Source organism: Oncorhynchus nerka, linkage group LG5 (assembly GCF_034236695.1).
Source record: "Oncorhynchus nerka isolate Pitt River linkage group LG5, Oner_Uvic_2.0, whole genome shotgun sequence".
Taxonomy (NCBI): Eukaryota; Metazoa; Chordata; class Actinopteri; order Salmoniformes; family Salmonidae; genus Oncorhynchus; species Oncorhynchus nerka.
This window is the reverse complement of record NC_088400.1, coordinates 37940890-37966117: the sequence shown is the minus strand read 5'-3', so window position 1 is coordinate 37966117 and position 25228 is coordinate 37940890.

Below are 25228 nucleotides of genomic sequence, written 5' to 3'. Positions count from 1 at the left end.
CATCAAACAGGCATTCTATCCACAAACTGTATCCAATATCTGATACATGTAACCAATATCTAATATCAGCATCTCAGTATGGCCTTGATGTCTTTGTGTGTGTGTGTGTGTGTGTGTGTGTGTGTGTGTGTGTGTGTGTGTGTGTGTGTGTGTGTGTGTGTGTGTACGTGTACGTGTGTGTGTGTGTGTGTGTGTGTACGTGTGTGTGTGTGTGTGTGTGTACGTGTGTGTGTGTGTTCGTGTGTGTGCGTGTGTATGGCAGTCCCAGTCCGTTGCCACACTGCAGAGGGGATAAAAATGACTCCCTGCAGATTGGCGGAAAAACGTTGCTGTCTCTCCGATCATTCTGGGAGTGTGAACTTGGCCGAGGATGAGTGCTTCTGAAGCCAGGCCAGGCTAGGCTTTGTGTCAGGGCCAGAGGGAGAGAGGGCCAGAGGGGGAGAGGGAGTGAAATAAAGAAACAAAGGAAGAGGGGATAGTCATTCTGAAAGATGACATCCTGAGGAGATGCCATTTTGGGAGCAGCTGGTACTCTGGCAGGATTGAGAGACGCTGACAGAGACGCTGACAGATAAATATGGAGGCATCACAATGCCTCCTGTCCTTACACACACACACACACACACACACACACACACACAAACACACTCCTCCTCTCCTCTCCTCCTCTCCTCTCCTCCTCTCCTCCTCTCCTCCTCCTCTTCTCTCCCCCTGCTTTCCTCCTCTCCTCCTCTCCTCCTCTCCTCTCCCCCTCTCCTCCTCTCCTCCACTCCGCAGAGTAAATAAGTCAACTCTACCAGGGACAATACGGATCTATGCTGTACACCAAACAGTTACCCGTCCTCAGATATCATGCTGACATAACGCTTGCAAGGAGAATCATAACTTAGATGTGATAGTGTGTATCTCTATGGGTTTTATTCATTTTTGGTCAATACTCCAAGGGACAACATACTGTTGACGAGTGTGGTCCCTGGAAAACAACCTCTCACTCAACGTCAACAAAACAAAACAAAGGAGCTGATCGTGGACTTCAGGAAACAGCAGAGGGAGCACCCCCCTATCTACATCGACAGGACCGCAATAGAGAAGGTGGAAGGCTTCAAGTTCCTTGGCGTACACATCACTGACAAACTGAAATGGACCACCCACACAGACAGTGTGGTGAAGAAGGCACAACAGAACTTCTTCAACCTCAGGAGGCTAAAGAAATTTGGCTTGTCACCTAAAACCCTCACAAACTTGTACAGGTACACAATTGAATGCATCCTGTCAAGCTGTATCACAGCCTGACTGGTACGGCAACTGCGCCGTACAGCAACTGCACCTGGTAACTGCACCGTACGGCAACTGCACCTGGTATGGCAACTGCACCGCCCACAACCGCAAAGCTCTCCAGAGGGTGGTGCGGTCTGTCCAAAGCATTACTGGGGGCAAACTACCCGTTGTCCAGCACCATACAGCACCAGATGTCACAGGAAGGCCAACAAGATCATCAAGGACATCAACAACCTGAGCCACGGAAGACTGAAAAACAGCTTCTATCTCAAGTCCATCAGACTGTTAAACAGTCATCACTAACACGTTAGAGGCTGCTGCCTACAGGCATAGACTAGAAATCACTGGCCACTTTAAGGAATGGAACACGAGTCACTTTAATAATGTTTACATATCTTGCATTACTCATCTCACACGTATCTATACTGTGTTCTATACAATTCTACGGTATCTTAGTCACTTAACGTTTACATATCTGGCATTACTCATCTCATATGTATATATTGTTTTGTATGCTATTCATCAGGATCTTAGTCTGTTCCGCTGTGACATCACTTGTCCGTATGTATATAGTTTTAATTCATCCCTGCTTAGATGTGTGTGTGTATTGGGTATATGTTGTGTAAATTGTTAGATATTACTGCACTGTCGGAGCTAGAAGCACAAGCATTTTCGCTACACCCGCAATAACATCTGCTAATCACGTGTATGTGACCAATAACATTTGATTTGAGTGTCGGCGTAATCATTTACCTTCACAGGACGTTGGTGGCACCTTAACTGGGGAGGACTCGCTCGTGGTAATGGCTGGAGCAGAATAGGTGGAATAGTATCTAATACATCAAACACATGGTTTCCATGGTTTCCAGGTGTTTGATGCCATTCCATTGACGCCATTCCAGCCATTGTTGTGCGCCGTCCTCGCCCTCAGCAGCTTCCTGTGCGTGACCTGTTTCGAAGTTGCTGCCTGCCCTCTCATTTCATCACCCAGGTTCATTAGAAAGTCATCAAGGAGGCAATTAAAAGGGCTTATTTCTCCTCCTCGCTCCTAGAGATCACAGAGAATCTGCAGCAGAATTAAAAGGTAAGGATCTGGTTAATTAACACGAAACTGGGGAAAATATGAGGTGTCCTCGCAATCCTTACCATCTGTGGCTGCTCGTGTGTCTTATCGTCAGTTCACATCAAACGCTATATTCAAACCGGGGTGATTATACTGTAGGATGCAGTGGTGAAAACAAAGCAACGGTGATCAGTTCTGGCGAAGCCTAACGACCAGACGAGTGAAGTGGAGAGACGTAAAGAGACGCTCGGTGACGACATTCCAAATCCTCGCCTCCTGGCTGGAGCAGACCGATGGAGAGGTGGATAAAGGGGATGGAAAGATGAAAAGGGGGGGCCGGACAGCAGAAATGAAAGAAACGAGAAGACGAAAGAGAAGAGGTCAAGCGTTAGAGGGAGAGATGTGATTTAAATTGAATCTGTTGTGGACGAATCACCTCCATCTTGTTTACCTTCCATTCATTTAAACCTCAGTTGCAGCTCTTCATGGGTGAGCTGAAGCATTTGGTGGTTGTGTATGAAGAAATGGGGAGATGGAGAGATCAGGGGGAGAACAGACGGTAGGGGAGTTCACTAAACTTCTCAAAGTCACTGCAGATTTATTGTAAAATACCGGAAGAGTAGGGTCCAATTTGTTGAGAACTGTGTTTATAACAAGAGAAACACCAGGTAGAGGAAGAGAGAGAGCGAGAGAGAGAGAGAGAGAGAGAGAGAGAGAGAGAGATTGAGTGAGAGATTGAGAGAGAGAAAGAGAGGAGGAGGATTCGTAAGAGTGTTTCACAGGAACCTGAGAGAACACACACGCTAACACACACACGCCGTGCAGTACAGAGAGACTCTGGGGAAGTGTGTTAGATAGATACACTCCTTCATACGACCTGGCAGGAAACTTTTAGTTCGCAAAGAGAATTATCCTCCTGTGCTGGTGTTCAGGAGCCACTGAGGAAGGAAATTACGTGGAAAACAACAAATAAAACACCGATTTTATTTGTCTACAGGGGACAGATAAAGGCATCACTTCTCTAATTGAAGACAGAGTAGGATAATACTCTCTAACTCGCTTGGTGTAAGTCACAGATCACAGGGTTTCTTTGTTCCAGGCACTGTGTGTGTTTAACAGTCATACCAGGAGGTTTTCAAAGAGCGTTGTCAAGAGGAGTGGCGATTGAACAGATCTCCAGTCTAAGAGATGAGAGTCCAGTCTGTCTGTCTCCCCCACCCGGATCAATATGTGCTTTCTCTCCCATGGCTGTCTCTGTGCTCTGTTCTGCATCAGCAGAATGGCTATCAGGAATGTGATTCAGGGTTTAGTGTTTCGCAATGGAGGGTAGTGGGGGTGGGGGGGGGGAGAAGGGCAAGAGAAACACCAGGTACCTGCATTGCTTGCTGTTTGGGGATTTTAGGCTGGGTTTCTGTACAGCACTTTGAGATATCCGCTGATGTTCGAAGGGCTATATAAATACATTTGAAATAAAATTTGAAATAAATACATTTGAATTTGATTTAAAGGGGGAGAGATGAGCAGCAGAGGGGGGGATCCACCACCACGGGTCTGGCAACACGAGACACCTGTCCACTGCCGACACAGGAAAGAAGGGAGTGAGTGAGAGGAAACAGCAGAGGGAGAAACTAAAATGTTTCTTTGGGTTACACATTATTGCCTGGTGTATGTAATGGTACTGGAGTATGGGAGTGAGAACCAGAAAAGTGAGAACTGTAGATCCGTTCGTTCTTGGAATAAACATAGATTTGCCTTTTGTGAGTCTGTACTGTCGTTTGAGCGTTGAATTTATTCATAAGTCTGTGTTCATGAAGTGGACTATTCATCAGTCAAATGGCGCTTTCAATGTGGTAAGAGCGCTTCCTGAAAGCAGAAGGCAAACTCTCTCTTGAACTCTCATTCCATTTCTCACTGTTGCCGTCTCAAGATGGTGCGGGTGATGTAGCGATGTCGCGGGGAGACGTATGGGGGACGTCACAGTCCGCAGCTGCCTCTGAAGTAGCTCTCTCCATCATTGGCCGTCAGCCATGGAAACACCTGGCACCAACATCACTCATACACATACACGTGGACACACACAAACACAGACACACACAAAGACAAACACAAACACAAACACACACACAGGGTATCAACCCTGCAGCACCAGCATCACTCATACTCCTCCTGTCCCACCGCTGCTGCTGACGATGATGACACACAGGACAGGAAGTATTGCTTGTTTTTTTCTTCTTCTCTCTTTAGCATGAGATGTGTTGCTAAAAGTCACACAGGCAAGTGCAGGGAGAGTTTGAATTTGACATGTTTGAATTCATCAGAAATATCTGCGATAGCTTACGATGCTCTTTAGTCCCACCGGGTAAATAGTTCACAGTAAGGTTTAGTGTCAAACTTCTCAAACTACCCCTCTGTAAACCACTTTGAGCGTGTTGTGACCAAGTCAGAACAGGGTTCATTTTATGAGACCCTCAACCGCATAATACATGAGAATCTAGGCTTTTACTAGTTTTCCTCATCACCGACATAGACTGAAAAAGTAGTGGTTGCAAGCTACTGTACATAATATATACAAAAGTATGTGGACATCCCTTCAAATTAGTGGATTTGGCTGTTTCAGCCGCACCCATTGCTGGCAGGTGTATAAAATCAAGCACACAGCCAACGCAATGTCCATATTACAAACATTGGCAGTAGAATGTCTTACTGAAGAGCTCAGTAACTTTCAACATGGCGCCGTCATAAGATGCCACCTTTCCAATAAGGCATTTGGTCAAATTTCTCTCCTGCTAGAGCTGCCCCGGTTAACAGTTAGTGCTGTTATTGTGAAGTGGAAACATCTAGGAGCAACAACGGCTCAGCCGCGAAGCGTTAGGCCACACAAGCTCACAGAACAGTTGCAACACTCCCTACCAAGTTCCAATCTGCCTCAAGAAGCAACGTCAGCACAATAACTGTTTGTCGGGAGCTTCATGGAATGGGTTTCCATGGCCTAGCAGATGCACACAAGCCTAAGATCACCATGCGGAATGAGATGTTCGACAAGCGAGTGTCCGCATACTATTGATAATGTACTGTATGTGTCTACAACCAGGCCAGGTTTTTGCAGAGGAATTAACCTTTGGGGTTTTGCACTACTATGTTACATTTTCTGTGGCTTTCTCAGGTTACCGCTAGCAAGGAACTGCATTTTACAGCAATTATAGGGGATACAGTACTGGTCAAAAGATGGGACACATATACTCAGTCCAGGGTTTTTCTTTATTTTTCCTATTTTCTTCACCGTGTCTTTGTGAGATGCAGAGTAGGTGAATGGATGATCTCTGCATGTGTGTTTCCCACTGTGAAGCATGGAGGAGGAGGTGTGACAGTGTGGGGGTGCTTTGCTGAAGACACTGTCAGATATTTATTTAGAATTCAAGGCACATTTAACCAGCATGGCTACCACAGCATTCTGCAGCGATACGCCATCCCATCTGGTTTGTGCTTAGTCGCACTATCATTTGTTTTTCAACAGGACAATGACCCAACACACCTCCAGGCTGTGTAAAGGATATTTGAACAAGAAGGAGAGTGATGGAGTGCTGCATCAGATGACCTGGCCTCCACAATCCCCCAACCTCAACCCAATTGAGATGGTTTGGGATGAGTTGAACTGTGGAGTGAAGGAAAAGCAGCCAATAAGTGCTCAGCATATGTGGGAACACCTTCAAGACTGTTGGAGAAGCATTCCAGGTGAAGCTGGTTGAGAGAATGCCAACTGTGCAAAGGTGCCATCAAGGCAAAGTGTGCCTACTTTGAAGAATCTCAAATGTAAAATATATTTTGATTTGTTTAACACTTTTTTTGGTTACTACATGATTCCATATGTGTTTTTTCATAGTTTTGATGTCTTCACGAACAAATAAAGAAAAACCCTTGAATGAGTAGGTGTGTCCAAACGTTTGACTGGTACTGTACATTCAGAGGATTTATAAGGGTTATTATACAATCAGAGGATTTATAGGGGTTATTAAAGGATCAGAGGAGTTATAGGGGTTATTATATGATCAGAGGATTTATAGAGGTTATTAAAGGATCAGAGGAGTTATAGGGGTTATTATACGATCAGAGGATTTATAGAGGTTATTAAAGGATCAGAGGAGTTATAGGGGTTATTATACGATCAGAGGATTTATAGAGGTTATTAAAGGATCAGAGGAGTTATAGGGGTTATTATACGATCAGAGGATTTATAGAGGTTATTAAAGGATCAGAGGTTAGGGCTAGCCCTGAATACTGCCCCTTCTGGAGGAATTCGGCACCCATATAAACCATGATAAATTTTTGTCAAAAGTTGCTAATATATGCAATTAAAAATTGTTATCGAATAGGAAACACTCTAAAGCTTATAAAACCGTTTAAATTTTGTCTCTAGCTAAAGCAGAACTCTCAGGGCATGCATTCTCCCAAAGTCTCTCTTGTAATGGGAAAAGTTGCCCTCACTTTGACGTCATTGTTTACACACTTCCCAAAGAGCTATAACCATGGAAACACGTTCTATGTCTTCAGCGTGAAGCCTGCTTTCGATGAGGCCTGTAACTGCGAGAATCACGTGCTCACGAGACGTTCAGCGTGACCAAACGTCCCGGTGACGCACAAAAAAAAATTCACCAATGGGAGACTGAAGATTTCTCTCTCTTTCTCCCAGGACAGACTGAACAACGTGTGCTAATCTGTTCGCCCTCACGATTGCTGTAGACCTTTATAACATGCTAAGGCTTAATTATAAACATAGTTTGATAAGTTTACTCGAAATATAATGTATACTTTCGACGTTTTGGTGCGCAGCCACTTGAAATTTGCATACATTTCGACCGAAAAGTGTCTAGTTTGAGAACGGAAAGACACAGACTTGCAAACTGAACGCTAACTTGGTGAGTATTAACCCTTCCACGTCTTCTGAAGCAAGAACAGCCATGGTAAGGGAATATTTACGTCTTCATTTTGGGTTTCTGCCGACTCCATGATAGAGGAGTCAGCATGCTAACTGAGAGCGCCGACTCTCTATTATAGCCTAGTAAACGCCAAATGTAACGTTAAAAATAATTGTAACATAGCAATTGCATTTAGAAGAAGTTTATCTTGCCATACATATGTAAAACATGCATATTTAGTCAAAGTTTATGATGTGTATTCCTTGTTTGCTGACGTTATCTGCCGGAGCTATTTATTTCTCCTGACATTGGAGTAGCATTTTTTGAACGATGCATAATTGTAAACAGATATTTATGGATATATATTGCATATTATTGAAAAAAAATGAATGTACTGTGTAACATGTTATATTACTGTCATCTGATGAAGATTTCAAAAGGTTAGTGAAATTATTTTTCTTTTAATCCTGCGTTTGTTGATTGCATATTTTTTCCTACTTGGCTAAGCTAATGAAGTATGTATGCAGTGGTGGTTGGACATAAATATGTGCTATGTTTTCGCCGTAAAACATTTTAGAAATCTGACTTGCTGGGTAGATAAATAACTTCTTTATCTTTCATTTGAGCCATTTTTCAAGCGATTCTGTGGAGGTTAAATATTTTTAGGATTATTTCTTGCGTTCCCTGCGCCACATTACAGCTCGGGTGGGGTGAGTTCCCAAAGGGGAACTAGTAGCCCTAACAGGATTTATAGGGGTTATTATACGATCAGAGGATTTATAGAGGTTATTAAAGGATCAGAGGAGTTATAGGGGTTATTATACGATCAGAGGATTTATAGAGGTTATTAAAGGATCAGAGGAGTTATAGGGGTTATTATACGATCAGAGGATTTATAGAGGTTATTAAAGGATCAGAGGAGTTTTAGGGGTTATTATATGATCAGAGGACTTAAGAACAGCACCTTTAAAAAAGGAAAGACAACAAAAATAAGGCAAAGATTTAATGAGCAACAAATGCAGGCAGACAGAAACAGTAACCAAAATAAATATGTTTCTGTATGTCATTAATATGCTCCTTGTTGTTGTAATGCCCTTGCCTATCATCCCCAAACATGTCCCTCCCTCCCTCCCTCCTGACCTCCCTCCCTCCCACCTGACTTCCCTCTTTCTCCCAACCTCCCCTCTCCTTCCTCTCCTCTCCTCTCCTCCCTCCCCCACTCCTCCACTCCTCGCTCTGTTCACTAAGACAACACAAAGCCAGTCAACAACATTGTCTGAGGGGTGACAGGTGACGCTTTGGATGAAAGTCCTCCAGTACAACGCTACATTCCGGGCTGTCACACCGGGGAAGGGTAAAAGAAAGCTCTCACATACACACAGACACACACTTCAAGAGGATTTTGAGGTGGGATGAGTGGAGGGTGGAGGTGTAGAGGGATGGGGGAGGGCTGTGTGCTGTAGTCTGTGATTTGCCCTCAGGCGGTGTGACTCTAATTGACTGCAGTGAGTTGACAAGACATCTCAGAGAGAAAGCTCCTGTATACAGTACGTGGGACTTCTACAATACAGCCCTTTAGCATAGATAGCTTCTCCTGCCCCAATGAGGGCTATGCCTGGTTGTATTCCCAACAATTACCTTACTCATCCCTCCATCCTCACCTCTCCATCCTCATCTCTCCATCCTCACCCCTCTAGCCCCCCGAATGGAGTGACAGTAACTCTGATGAAAAAGGAGGACAGACATTCTCGCTGAGTTTGGCTGCTCTGATCATCCCCAACTTCCTGGGGATTGGGATAAATTGGGCTACATGTATAGGCTCTGTAAACACACACACACACACACACGCACTCACACACAAACACACACGCACACACACACATGTAAGCACACTCACACACACACACACACACACACACACACACACACACACACACACACACACACACACACACACACACACATACACACATTCATTGGATGGATGGATGGATGGATGGATGGATGGGTGGGTGGGTATATGGATGGATGGACGGATGGTTAGGTGGGTGGGTGGGTGGATGAATGGAGGAGATTAGTGGAGAGGTAGGGGAGGAAAGAGGCAAGGAGGGAGGAGAGGAGGTGGTCAGTGCAGGGTCCCCAGAGGTGTTCTTGTCCTGGTGCAGATGGCACATGCAGGTTTGTGTGAGTGTGACAGCTAGTTTGGGAGAGAGGTTTCTACTGCACACACACTCGGAATACACACACATGCACATGCACTCACACACACACGTCAAATGTGATTCCTCCACCTCATGTCATTTCTGATTTCAAGTGTCTTCGTCACACTCTGATTAACAGAATTACCAGGGGTGCTAAATTAAGCTCCATTCTCTCCTCAGCTCTCTGAATCAATGTGAAGATGGGGAGGTCCTATAACGTCATAGGGAGAGGATGCTTTGGGAAAATGGAAGACCAGCTAGGATCTCAATATTCTAAATGGAATATGTCATTGATGCAACGTGTGTTCCACTCCCTCCCTTCATCTTCCTCCTCCTCCCTAGGTCACTAAATGTTGCTCAACCATTGTGTCGGCCGTTCCATCTCTCATTAATTATTACTGATAAATAAATAAGCTTGGAGAGGAGCACGCTCCCTCACTCACCATGATTCCTCCTGCTCATAGGTAGACGCACACACACACATTTTGCTGCCTTACAGTTGAATCTAAAAGGGGAATACATTCAATCTACACAACCTGCTTCACATTGTGAAGTGAAAGAGTAATTATTGAAAATATTAAAAATGTAGATGTCTTGATTGTGTATGTCATCATATCGCAGGGCCCGCGTGCACGTTGATTTTGTCCACGGACACCAGACGCACTCATGAAACGTAGGTTAAAATATCATAACCAACTGTGAACCAACTCTATTCATTTGGGGGGCAAGACGAAACACATGAAACATTCATGGATTGTTATTAGGTTGTTATTGTAACTGACATGCATATAGTCCCTTTTTTTAGCTGGTTCTTTGTAGAAATTTGAACCAGAGCCATACAAACTGTTGTGTTTCTCTACTCCAATGATAAATCCACAGATAAAAAAACAAAACCTAGTAAGTTATCTTTAATTATTCTCTCCTCGGTTGTCTTTCAAGCATCCACGAGGGTTTTTATCTTGCTAATATCCAAAAAGGCAGCTTCATGTTATGGGTATGCTTATCACCGGCAGATAGTGTGGAGTTCGTCAGGATCAACATACATACAGTTGAAGTCGTAAGTTTACATACACTTAGGTTGGAGTCATTAAAACTCCTTTTTCAACCACTCCACACATTTTTTGTTAACAAACTATAGTTTTGGCAAGTCGGTTAGGACATCTACTTTGTGCACGACACAAGTAATTTTTCCAATAATTGTTTACAGACAGATTATTTCACTTATAATTCACTGTATCACAATTCCAGTGGGTCAGAAGTTTACATACACTAAGTTGACTGTGCTTTTAAACAGCTTGGAAAATTCCAGAAAATTATGTCATGCTTTAGAAGCTTCTGTTAAGTATAATAGACATCCTTTGAGTCAATTGGAGGTGTACCTGTGGATGTATTTCAAGGCCTACCTTCAAACTCAGTGCATCTTTGCTTGACATCATGGGAAAATCAAAAGACATCAGCCAAGACCTCAGAGAACAAATTGTCAACCTCCACAAGTCTGGTTCATCCTTGGTAGCTATTTCCAAACACCTGAAGGAACCACGTTCATCTGTACAAACAATAGCGCGCAAGTATAAACACCATGGGACCACGCAGCTGTCATACCGCTCAGGAGGGCAAAATGTTCTGTCTCCTAGAGATTAACGTACTTTGGTGCGAAAAGTGCAAATCAATCCCAGAACAACAGCAAAGGACCTTGTGAAGATGCTGGAGGAAACAGGTACAAAATTATCTATATCCTATATCGAAGCCGCTCAGCAAGGAAGGAGCCACTGCTCCAAAACCGCCATAAAAAGTCACACTATGGTTTGCAACTGCACATGGGTGCTAAGATTGTACTTTTTGGAGAAATATCCTCTGGTCTGATGAAACAAAAATAGAACTGTTTGGCCATAATGACCATCGTTATGTTTGGAGGAAAAAGGGGGAGGCTTGCAAGCCGAAGAACACCATCCCAACCATGGATCACAGGGGTGGCAGCATCATGTATTGGGGGTGTTTTGCTGCAGGAGGGACTGGTGCACTTCACAAAAGAGATGGCATCATGAGGAAAGAAATTTAGGTGGATATATTCAAGGCGTCAGGAAGTTAAAGCTTGGTTACAAGTGGGTCTTCCAAATGGACAATGACCTCAAGCATACTTCCAAAGTTGTGACAAAATGACTTAAGGACAACAAAGTCAAGGTATTGGAGTGGCCATCACAAAACCCTGACCTCAAACCTACAGAATATTTCTGGGCTGAACTGAATAAGCCTGACTCAGTTACACCAGCTCTGTCAGGAGGAATGGACCAAAATTCACCCAACTTATTGTGGGAAGCTTGTGGAAGGCTACCTGAAATGTTTGACCCAAGTTAAACAATTTAAAGGCAATGCTATCAAATACTAATTGAGTGTACGTAAACTTCTGACCCACTGGGGATTTGATGAAAGAAATAAAAGCTGAAATAAATCACTCTCTACTATTATTTCACATTCTTAAAATATGGTGGTTATCCTAACTGACCTAAGACAGGGATACTTTTACTAGGATTATACATTTCAAGAATTGTGAAAAACTGAGATTAAATGTACTTGGCTAAGGTGTATGTAAACTTCTGACTTCAACTGTATGAAAGGACAGGGCACAGATAAAAAATCACAAGACACCCCTTCTCTGTCTTCTGAATACTTAACCCTGGGTTAGAGATGTATTTTTCAGTGGGACAATTACACAGATTTAGCTTATCAACAGGTTTGGAGTGTTCCTGAATGGTCCAGTCTCAGTCCCCGACGTAAATCTGCTTGAAAGTCAGAAACAAGGTTTGAATATCGATGTCCGTCAATGCAGGGCCGGAGTTATGGGCAGGCCTTAGGGGGGCTGGCCTGCCCTCCGTACCTCCTTGCCTGTCCAAATAAAATATCTAAATATTGATCATTTATTTGACCGAAACACGCACCGATAGCAAGATGCATCAATCTCAGTATAAGCATCCGAGCGAGCGAAACAGCGTCCCTCTGTCTCAGTGTGTGTAGACCATGTATCTGATACTGTCTGGACTAAGAGAGTATAGCATGTCATGCTATCTCTGGCCAGAGAGCTTCAGATACGTGGGCTACACATAGTAAGACAAACTCCCATTGTTAGGGCGGAGACATGAGCATGTTGTCATTATACACAGATCTCTGGTTTCAGCCTCTTGCGAATTGGAAAGGAAAGTTGGCAGGTGTTAGGATGCTGGCTTCCCCTAAAGTAAATTGATGTTTTGCCCAAATTCTATAATTACTCCTGTCCAACTAAAAACATCCCAAAGACTTCAGCAGAAAGCATGACTGAGCCATGGAGGATCATTATCTTCTTTAAAGAAAACTAATAGCTGTGGAATGTTTCATATCACAAGTGTGTAGGCCTATGTCTATTTGGGCAGCGTGTGTTGCAATATGTCTTGCTGATTGAGTTGCGCCTGTCAGTGAAAAGCATCTAAAATAGCTGTGAAAATAATGTGTCGAGTGTAATTAAAAATATTTGCAACAAGATGAAGGGGAGGGGTGTGTGGTGTGTCTCTCTCCAAATTCCATGCTCTCCAGAATGCATTCAGCAATGCATTCATTCTGTGAATTGTTTGCCCTTTGATTGTTAATTATTTATCAATTCCCCATTATATACAGTACCAGTCAAAAGGTCGGACACACATACTCATTCAAGGGTTTTCTTTATTTTACTATTTTCTACATTGTAGAATAATTGTGAAGACATCAAAACTATGAAATAACACATATGGAATCATGTACAGTAGTAACCAAAAAAGTGTTAAACAAATCCAAATATATTTTATATTTGAGATTCCTTTACCTCGATGACAGCTTTGCACACTTGGTATTCTCTCAACCAGCTTCACCTGGAATGCTTTTCCAACATTCTTGAAGAAGATGAGTATTTGTTGGCTGCTTTTCTTTCACTCCACAGTCCAACTCATCCCAAACCATCTCAATTGGTTTGAGGTCGGGTGATTGTGGAGGCCAGGTCATCTGATGCAGCACTCCATCACTCTCCTTCTTGGTAAAATAGCCCTTACACAGCCCGGAGGTGTGTTGGGTCATTGTCCTGTTGAAAAACAAATGATAGTCCCACTAAGTGCAAACCGGATGGGATGGCGTATCGCTGCAGAATGCTGCGGTAGCCATGCTGGTTAAGTGTGCCTTGAATTCTAAATAAATATCTGACAGTGTCACCAGCAAAGCACCTCCACAACATCACACCTCCTCATCCACGCTTCACGGTGGGGAACACACATACAGACATCATCCATTCACCTACTCCGTATCTCACAAAGACAAGGCATATTTTTGCTTTACTCGTCTCATATGTTTATGTTGTATTCTATTCTACTGTATTTTAGTCTATGCCACTCTGACATTGCTCATCTTAATATTTATAGAAACCATTGGTGGCAGAATATAACCTTTAACATCCGCACCTGGTTCCAACATTCATGACCTCGGTCACTCAAGATGACCTCAGGAGAACCGTGGGTGTTGAAGATGTCCGTCATTGCTTTGGAGTTAGCCTCGCCAGTCTCGTCCTTGATGGGTAACATACAAAACGGAGATCTAATTTTGGTCCCAAGCACCCTTTTAACGGGTTGCAGAAAGGAATTTAGAGTTAAGCACATACTCTTCTTTTACTGACCTTAATGGGTATTGCCTACACCCATTCGGTAAAGTGATCAGTTGCCGTTAGATACCAGCTGTTGCCATTCCTGGATTTTGTGAAGGGTCTGATGAGGTCCACCTCTAAAATAGAAAGTGTTAGCATACTGACACACACACGTTCTATAATATTGAACTCTGCTGTGGTCAAATAACACAACCATTGCAAAACCTTATCAGGGCAAAATGTAAACTGTGACACTTACGGATGGGTTTCAACTCCGGTGCCACTGTCTTTACCTTCTCAATCTTCTGGCAGGCTAGACCAATTGAAACACTGTGTGCTCTCTGATATGACATTCATGAAATCATAATAACTCCAGATATAATAGAAAGTAATTGATAAACAAGAGGTTATTTCACTTGCCCAGTTGCCCACCTCCTTGACAATTCCCTGTCAGGAGAAGCATAGGTTGATTTTGGCAATCATGCGCTTCACTCCGAAATGGAATCATGCATCTCTGTCAGCACAGCCTCCTTCTCCTCCTTAATAAAAATCACCCTCCTTTGTGGCTGGTCACCCTTCCCCCGTAGGTACATATGATTGACTGACAAGTTGGAAGAGAAGAGTTGTGGAAATACTCAAGTCTAAGTACATTTGCACTGCTCTCTTCCTCTCTCTGTTTCTCTCTCTCCATCTCTCTCTGTCTTCCACTTTCTTCCTCTCTCTGTTTCTCTCTCTCCATCTCTTTCTCTGTCTGTCTTCCATTTTCTTCCTACCTCTCTCTGTTTCTCTCTCTCTGTCTTCCACTTTCTTCCCACCTCTCTCTTCCTCTCTCACTTTCATCCTTTCCACATAGTTAAGGGCATTTGGAATGACCATAATTGCTTACACCTATCCATTTGATTGATCAGGTTTAACTTATAGCTAGATACCTCAATATGACAGACATATAACTATATCAGTGGAGGCTGCTGAGGGGAGGACGGCTCATAATCATGTCTGGAATGGAGTCAATTGAATGGTACCAGGTGTTTGATGCTATGCCATTTCCTCCATTCCAGACATTATTAAGAGCCATCCTCCACTCAGCAGCCTCCACTGAACTATATGTATAGCCAGCAACACGTAGATGACCAACTAGCTAGTTGGAAAATGGTTGTTGAAAAATTGTTGTACATTGCTAAATCCGTACAGTTATCTAATAGAAGTTAACTGCTTAATGTTACCCTTAAATGTGCATTTCTCTGAACGTTGCGCCTCTTGTCGAGATCAGTGGTGCCTTCTTCTTGTTGGAAAGATTAAATAAAATCTCCTGAAGGGATACCATTGAAGTGCAAGCTACATACAAACAGAAAGGTACAATAACAGTTACAGTAGCTAGCTAGCTAACTTTAACTAAATAAAACTGGCTAGCTGGCTAGCTGACTGAGGTAAATAAGTACAACGTCAATCTAATTTAACAACTTAAATGATTTCTTCCTATTTAACAATATTTTCTTATATAAAGACATATATATGGTAAAGGAAGAGTGTTCTCTTTCCAGTCTTTTTGGTCCTCTGAAGCAGCAGGCAGTCAGCAGGTTGTCACCGTCCTTGGAGAGCAATTCTGAGGTAATCATTTTGCGCGAACTGAGCGATTGCTTATAAGGTGAAATAGAGCTAGAACTGCCTGCGTCCTCCTCCCTTCGCGACTGCAAGGTGCAATAGAGCCAAGCAACCAGCATAGCAACAGGCGCTTTGTTTCATTATGTAATCGGGTCAACATTTAGCAAGTTCTAGCAACAGCCAAAGCAACAGAAGCTAAAACTCATCGAATCCCTTTTTGACGCAGGAGGGGGGGCACTTTTTGGCAGGGGGACACTATTTGGCATGACAGGCCCATTTGGCAATGTCTGATAGTCTTTACTCACCACGTTTACCACTAATAAGCTGAGCATCTCAGCCATGTGTTCTTCACCTCACATATTGTAAACAAAGTCTGTTTTTATTTTTTTAAGTCCATTGTGAATGATAGTTCCACACTATTTGAAAAATCTTTCCAACACTCCTGGCGTCGATAATCACCAAATCTCGGTGTGAAAAAGCAAAATAACATGTCTGATGAAATCATATATGCAGTGGAAACTTCATGAAAAACAGCTGTCTGTCCTGAACTCACTGGCACTGGAAACTCTGAGGGACCGGAATTGGCTAGTTGATACAATGTGGCAAGTTCGCTAGAGACAGCTTCTGGCTGGACCTAGTTGATGATTTGATACAATGTTGCACTTCACTAGCAATAGCTCAAGTCTAAGGGAGACAGGGAGGCAGAGTAGAGAGATGAATGTGATTGAAATAACCAGAATTTTAATCTGGATATTTTTCTACAGATTTTATTTGTTGGCTTTTAGGCGTATGTATTTTACTTAGTTAATGGGGAAGGCCTACTGCTGCATTGGCCTATCTCGGACCACAGTGTCGATCTCTGACCAATGGACCACAGTGCATCAGTGTCCACACGGCAGAGGCTGGTGCTCTCGTTACATTTTTACTTTCAGATTTTTATTATTTAACATCAGATTTTTATGACAAACCACGTGACAATGATTTTGAGAAATTAAAATGTTATTATTGAAATCAAACTGAAAATGAGCATATCAAAATAATCACAACTGGTACACAGATTGGTAGAAATGGTAGGATAAATTGTAAGCTTCCACAAACTTGAAACTCAGAGCTGCCTGCCTATGGTCTTCACCATAACAAATCAAATCAAATCAAATCAAATTTATTTATATAGCCCTTCGTACATCAGCTGATATCTCAAAGTGCTGTACAGAAACCCAGCCTAAAACCCCAAACAGCAAGCAATGCAGGTGTAAAAGCACGGTGGCTACGAAAAACTCCCTAGAAAGGCCAAAACCTAGGAAGAAACCTAGAGAGGAACCAGGCTATGTGGGGTTGCCAGTCCTCTTCTGGCTGTGCCGGGTAGAGATTATAACAGAACATGGCCAAGATGTTCAAATGTTCATAAATAACCAGCATGGTCGAATAATAATAAGGCAGAACAGTTGAAACTGGAGCAGCAGCACAGTCAGGTGGACTGGGGACAGCAAGGAGTCATCATGTCAGGTAGTCCTGGGGCACGGTCCTAGGGCTCAGGTCCTCCGAGAGAGAGAAAGAAAGAGAGAATTAGAGAGAGCATATGTGGGGTGGCCAGTCCTCTTCTGGCTGTGCCGGGTGGAGATTATAACAGAACATGGCCAAGATGTTCAAATGTTCATAAATGACCAGCATGGTCGAATAATAGTAAGGCAGAAGAGTTGAAACTGGAGCAGCAGCATGGCCAGGTGGACTGGGGACAGCAAGGAGTCATCATGTCAGGAAGTCCTGGGGCATGGTCCTAGGGCTCAGGTCCTCCGAGAGAGAGAAAGAAAGAGAGAAGGAGAGAATTAGAGAACGCACACTTAGATTCACACAGGACACCGAATAGGACAGGAGAAGTACTCCAGATATAACAAACTGACCCTAGCCCCCCGACACATACACTACTGCAGCATAAATACTGGAGGCTGAGACAGGAGGGGTCAGGAGACACTGTGGCCCCATCCGAGGACACCCCCGGACAGGGCCAAACAGGAAGGATATAACCCCACCCACTTTGCCAAAGCACAGCCCCCACACCACTAGAGGGATATCTTCAACCACCAACTTACCATCCTGAGACAAGGCTGAGTATAGCCCACAAAGATCTCCGCCACAGCACAACCCAAGGGGGGGGGGCGCCAACCCAGACAGGATGACCACAACAGTGAATCAACCCACTCAGGTGACGCACCCCCTCCAGGGATGGCATGAGAGAGCCCCAGTAAGCCAGTGACTCAGCCCCTGTAATAGGGTTAGAGGCAGAGAATCCCAGTGGAAAGAGGGGAACCAGCCAGGCAGAGACAGCAAGGGCGGTTCGTTGCTCCAGAGCCTTTCCGTTCACCTTCCCACTCCTGGGCCAGACTACACTCAATCATATGACCCACTGAAGAGATGAGTCTTCAGTAAAGACTTAAAGGTTGAGACCGAGTTTGCGTCTCTGACATGGGTAGGCAGACCGTTCCATAAAAATGGAGCTCTATAGGAGAAAGCCCTGCCTCCAGCTGTTTGCTTAGAAATTCTAGGGACAATTAGGAGGCCTGCGTCTTGTGACCGTAGCGTACGTGTAGGTATGTACGGCAGGACCAAATCAGAGAGATAGGTAGGAGCAAGCCCATGTAATGCTTTGTAGGTTAGCAGTAAAACCTTGAAATCAGCCCTTGCTTTGACAGGAAGCCAGTGTAGAGAGGCTAGCACTGGAGTAATATGATCAAATTTTTTGGTTCTAGTCAGGATTCTAGCAGCCGTATTTAGCACTAACTGAAGTTTATTTAGTGATTTATCCGGGTAGCCGGAAAGTAGAGCATTGCAGTAGTCTAACCTAGAAGTGACAAAAGCATGGATTAATTTTTCTGCATCATTTTTGGACAGAAAGTTTCTGATTTTTGCAATGTTACGTAGATGGAAAAAAGCTGTCCTTGAAATGGTCCTGATATGTTCTTCAAAAGAGAGATCAGGGTCCAGAGTAACGCCGAGGTCCTTCACAGTTTTATTTGAGACGACTGTACAACCGTTAAGATTAATTGTCAGATTCAACAGAAGATCTCTTTGTTTCTTGGGACCTAGAACAAGCATCTCTGTTTTGTCCGAGTTTAATAGTAGAAAGTTTGCAGCCATCCACTTCCTTATGTCTGAAATACATGCTTCTAGCGAGGGCAATTTTGGGGCTTCACCATGTTTCATTGAAATGTACAGCTGTGTGTCATCCGCATAGCAGTGAAAGTTAACATTATGTTTTCGAATAACATCCCCAAGAGGTAAAATGTATAGTGAAAACGATAGTGGTCCTAAAACGGAACCTTGAGGAACACTGAAATTTACAGTTGATTTGTCAGAGGACAAACCATTCACAGAGACAAAATGATATCTTTCCGACAGGTAAGATCTAAACCAGGCCAGAACATGTCCGTGTAGACCAATTTGGGTTTCCAATCTCTCCAAACGAATGTGGTGATCGATGGTATCAAAAGCAGCACTAAGGTCTAGGAGCACGAGGAAAGATGCAGAGCCTCGGTCCGATGCCATTAAAATGTCATTTACCACCTTCACAAGTGCCGTCTCAGTGCTATGATGGGGTCTAAAACCAGACTGCAGCATTTCGTATACATTGTTTGTCTTCATGAAGGCAGTGAGTTTCTGTGCAACAGCCTTCTCTAAAATCTTTGAGAGGAATGGAAGATTCGATATAGGCCGATAGTTTTTTATATTTTCTGGGTCAAGGTTTGGCTTTTTCAAGAGAGGCTTTATTACTGCCACTTTTAGTGAGTTTGGTACACATCCGGTGGATAGAGAGCCGTTTATTATGTTCAACATAGGAGGGCCAAGCACAGGAAGCGGCTCTTTCAGTAGTTTAGTTGGAATAGGGTCCAGTATGCAGCTTGAAGGTTTAGAGGCCATGATTATTTTCATCATTGTGTCAAGACATATAGTACTAAAACACTTGAGCGTCTCTCTTGATCCTAGGTCCTGGCAGAGTTGTGCAGACTCAGGACAACTGAGGTTTGGAGGAATACGCAGGTTTAAAGAGGAGTCCGTAATTTGCTTTCTAATGATCATAATCTTTTCCTCAAAGAAGTTCATGAATTTATCACTGATAAAGTGAAAGTCATCCTCTCTTGGGGAATGCTGCTTTTTAGTTAGCTTTGCGACAGTATCAAAAAGGAATTTCGGATTGTTCTTATTTTCCTCAATTAAGTTAGAAAAATAGGATGATCGAGCAGCAGTAAGGGCTCTTCGGTACTGTACGGTACCGTCTTTCCAAGCTAGTCGGAAGACTTCCAGTTTGGTGTGGCGCCATTTCCGTTCCAATTTTCTGGAAGCTTGCTTCAGAGCTCGGGTATTTTCTGTGTACCAGGGAGCTAGTTTCATATGAGAAATGTTTTTAGTTTTTAGGGGTGTAACTGCATCTAGGGTATTGCGCAAGCTTAAATTGAGATCCTCAGTTAGGTGGTTAACTGATTTTTGTCCTATGGCGTCCTTGGGTAGACAGAGGGAATCTGGAAGGACATCAAGGAATCTTTGTGTTGTCTGTGAATTTATAGCACGACTTTTGATGTTCCTTGGTTGGGGTCTGAGCAGATTATTTGTTGTTGCAATTGCAAACGTAATAAAATGGTGGTCCGATAGTCCAGGATTATGAGGAAAAACATTAAGATCCACAACATTAATTCCATGGGACAAAACTAGGTCCAGCGTATGACTGTGACAGTGAGTGGGTCCAGAGACATGTTGGACAAAACCCACTGAGTCGATGATGGCTCCGAAAGCCTTTTGGAGTGGGTCTGTGGACTTTTCCATGTGAATATTAAAGTCACCAAAGATTAGAATATTATCTGCTTTGACTACAAGGTCCGATAGGAATTCAGGGAACTCAGTGAGAAACGCTGTATATGGCCCAGGAGGCCTGTAAACAGTAGCTATAAAAAGTGATTGAGTAGGCTGCATAGATTTCATGACTAGAAGCTCAAAAGACGAAAACGTCATTTTTTTTTTTGTAAATTGAAATTTGCTATCGTAAATGTTAGCAACACCTCCGCCTTTGCGGGATGCACGGGGGATATGGTCAATAGTGTAGCCAGGAGGTGAGGCCTCATTTAAAACAGTAAATTCATCAGGCTTAAGCCATGTTTCAGTCAGGCCAATCACATCAAGATTATGATCAGTGATTAGTTCATTGACTATAATTGCCTTTGAAGTAAGGGATCTAACATTAAGTAGCCCTATTTTGAGATGTGAGTTATCATGATCTCTTTCAGTAATGACAGGAATGGAGGTGGTCTTTATCCTAGTGAGATTGCTAAGGCGAACACCGCCATGTTTAGTTTCAAAAAAATTGTGAGCACTTATGGAAATCAAAGGCCTGTCCAACTTATTTGTTCCTTCTGTCGCCGGCCCTGCATCAATGACTCCAAAACAAATTTACTGAACTTGAACAGTTTTTACAAAAAAATATTGATACAGTTGAAGTCGGAAGATTACATACACCTTAGCCAAAAATATTTAAACTCAGTTTTTCACAATTCCTATAATTTAATCCTAGTAAAAAGGTCCTGTATTAGGTCAGTTAGGATCACCACTTTATTTTAGGAATGTGAAATGTCAGAATAATAGTAGAGAGAATTATTTATTTCAGCTTTTATTTCTTTCATCAGATTTCCAGTGGGTCAGAAGTTTACATACACACAATTCGTATTTGGTAGCATTACCTTTAAATTGTTTAACTTGGGTCAAACGTTTCAGGTAGCCTTCCACAAGCTTCCCACAATAAGTTGGGTGAATTCTGGCCCATTCCTCCTGACAGAGCTGGTGTAACGGAGTCAGGTTGATAGGCCTCATTGCTCGCACACGCTTATTCAGTTCAGCCCAGAAATATTTTGTAGGATTGATGTCAGGGCCTTGTGATGGCCACTCCAATACCTTGACTAGTTCCCCTTTGGGAACTCCCCCCACCTCCCCTGAGCTGTAATGTGGCGCAGGGAACGCAAGAAATAATCCTACAAATATTTAACCTCCACAGAATCGCTTGAAAAATGGCTCAAATGAAAGATAAAGAAGGTATTTATCTACCCAGCAAGTCAGATTTCTAAAATGTTTTACGGCGAAAACATAGCACATATTTATGTCCAACCATCACTGCATACATACCTCATTAGCTTAGCCAAGTAGGAAAAAATATGCAATCAACAAACGCAGGATTAAAAGAAAAATCATTTCACTAACCTTTTGAAATCTTCATCAGATGACAGTAATATAACATGTTACACAGTACATTCATTTTTTTTTCAATAATATTCAATATATATCCATAAATCTCTGTTTACAATTATGCATCGTTCAAAAAATGCTACTGCAATGTCAGGAGAAATAAATAGCTCCGGCAGATAACGTCAGCTAACAAGGAATACACATCATAAACTTTGACTAAATATGCATGTTTTACATATGTATGGCAAGATAAACTTCTTCTAAATGCAATTGCTATGTTACAATTATTTTTAACGTTACATTTGGCGTTCACTAGGCTATAATAGAGAGTCGGCGCTCTCATTTAGCATACTGACTCCTCTATCATGGAGTCGACAGAAACCCAAAATGAAGACATAAATATTCCCTTACCATGGCTGTTCTTGCTTCAGAAGACCTGGAAGGGTTAATACTCACCAAGTTAGCGTTCAGTTTTCAAGTCTGTGTCTTTCCGTTCTCAAACTAGACACTTTTCGGTCGAAATGTATGCAAATTTCAAGTGGATGCGCACCAAAACGTCGAAAGTATACATTATATTTTGAGTAAACTTGTCAAACTATGTTTATAATTAAGCCTTAGCATGTTATAAAGGTCTACAGCAATCGTGAGGGCGAACAGAGAAGCACACGTTGTTCAGTCCGTCCTGAGAGAAAGAGAGAGAAATTTCCCAGCTCCCATTGGTGAAACTTTTGCGTCACCGGGACGTTTGGGCACGCTGAACGTCTCGTGAGCGCGCGATTCTCACAGTTACACGCCTCATCGAAAGCAGGCTTCACGCTGAAGACGTAGAAACTGTTTCCATGGTTATAGCTGTTTGGGGAGTGTGTATACGATGACGTCAAAGTGATGGCAACTTTTCCCATTACAAGAGAGACTTTGGGAGAATGCATGCCCTGAGACTTCTGCTTTACATAGAGACAAAATTTAAACGGTTTTATAAGCTTTAGAGTGTTTCCTATTCGATAATAATTTTTATATGCATATATTAGCAACTTTTGACAAAAATTTATCATGGTTTATATGGGTGCCGAATTCCTCCAGAAGGGGCAGTATTCAGGGCTAGCCCCAACAGGTTATAACCTCTTGATTCTAGCCATCCCGGATCCGGGATCGTGAATACAGCCTCAAGCTCATTACCATAACGCAACATTAACTATTCATGAAAATCGCAAATGAAATGAAATAAATATATTTGCTCTCAAGCTTAGCCTTTTGTTAACAACACTGTCATCTCAGATTTTCAAAATATTCTTTTGAACCATAGCTAAACAAGCATTTGTGTAAGAGTATTGATAGCCTAGCATAGCATTTAACCTAGCATTCAGCATGCAACATTTTCACAAAAACAAGAAAAGCATTCAAATAAAATAATTTACCTTTGAAGAACTTCAGATGTTTTCAATGAGGAGACTCTCAGTTAGATAGCAAATGTTCAGTTTTTCCAAAAAGATTGTGTGTAGGACAAATCGTTCCGTTTTGTTCATCACGTTTGGCTACGAAAAAAACCTGTATCCAGGAGTGTAATTCTCTCCGCAAGCTCATTAGCATAACGCAATGTTAACTATTCATGAAAATCGCAAATGAAATAAATATATTAGCTCTCAAGCTTAGCCTTTTGTTAACCTGTTGCTTCTACTCGGGACGCTTGCGTCCCAACTAGAGCTCTGGAAATGCAAATGCGCTACGCTAAATGCTAATAGTATTAGTTAAAACTCAAAAGTTCATTAAAATACACATGCAGGGTATCGAATTAAAGCTACACTCGTTGTGAATCCAGGCAACAAGTCAGATTTTTAAAATGCTTTTCGGCGAAAGCATGAGAAGCTATTATCTGATAGCATGCAACACCCCAAAAGACCCACAGGGGACGTAAACAAAATAATTAGCATTTCGGCGTTACACAAACCGCACAATAAAATAGAAAACATTCATTACCTTTCACCATCTTCTTTGTTGGCACTCCTAGATGTCCCATAAACACTATTTGGGTCTTTATTTCGATTAAATCGGTCCATATAAAGCCTAGATATCGTTATATGTAGACTGTGTGATAAACGAAAAAACATTGTTTCAAAACGTAAACTCATTTTTAAAATTCAAAAGTCGACGATAAACTTTCACAAAACACTTGAAATACGTTTGTAATGCAACTTTAGGTATTAGTAAACGTTAATAAGCGATAAAATTCATCAGGAGGCGATGTAAAGATCATTAGAAGTCCGTCTGGAAAAATGTCCGGCTAGAAACTCAACGAAAATATCCGGTCCTAGACCGGAGGAGATCTGTGTCCTGCATGTGTTTGACCAAAAAACTCGAAGGGAAATGACAAGACTCTAGACACCGTGTGGAAGCTGTAGGTACTGCAACCTCAGTCAATTAATTTTGGTTCACCTTTATCAATGGGTTCAAATAGCGCATGGATATATTTTCCCATTTTCAGTGATCAGTTTTTCCTGTGCTTATCGATGTAAATGCCGTTCTGGTAAAGCCACAGCAGTGATTTAACCAGTTTTTTAAACGTCTGAGTGTTTTCTATCCACACAGACTAAGCAAATGCATATACTATATTCCTGGCATGAGTAGCAGGGCGCTGAAATGTTGCGCGATTTTTAACAGAATGTTCAAAAAAGTAGAGGGTCGACTTAACCTCTTGCCTCTACTTGGGACGCTTGCGTCACAACTAGAGCTCTGGAAATGCAAATGCGCTACGCTAAATGCTAATAGTATTAGTTAAAACTCAAAAGTTCATTAAAATACACATGCAGGGTATCAAATTAAAGCTACACTCGTTGTGAATCCAGGCAACAAGTCAGATTTTAAAATGCTTTTCGGCGACAGCATGAGAAGCTATTATCTGATAGCATGCACCAATACACTACAACACAAAAGCACAGCAGGGGACGTAAACAAAATAATTAGCATTTCGGCGTTACACAAACCGCACAATAAAATAGAAAACAGTCATTACCTTTCACCATCTTCTTTGTTGGCACTCCTAGATGTCCCATAAACACTATTGGGTCTTTATTTCGATTAAATCGGGCCATATAAAGCCAAGATATCGTTATATGTAGACTGTGTGATAAACGAAAAAAACAGCGATTTCACAACGTAACGTCATTTTTTAACGTTTTTAACGTAACGTCAATTCAAAAAGTAGACGATAAACTTTCACAAAACACTTCGAAATACGTTTGTAATGCTACTTTAGGTATTAGTAAACGTTAATAAGCGATAAAAATCATCCATAGGCGATGTCAAAATCATTAGCTGTCGT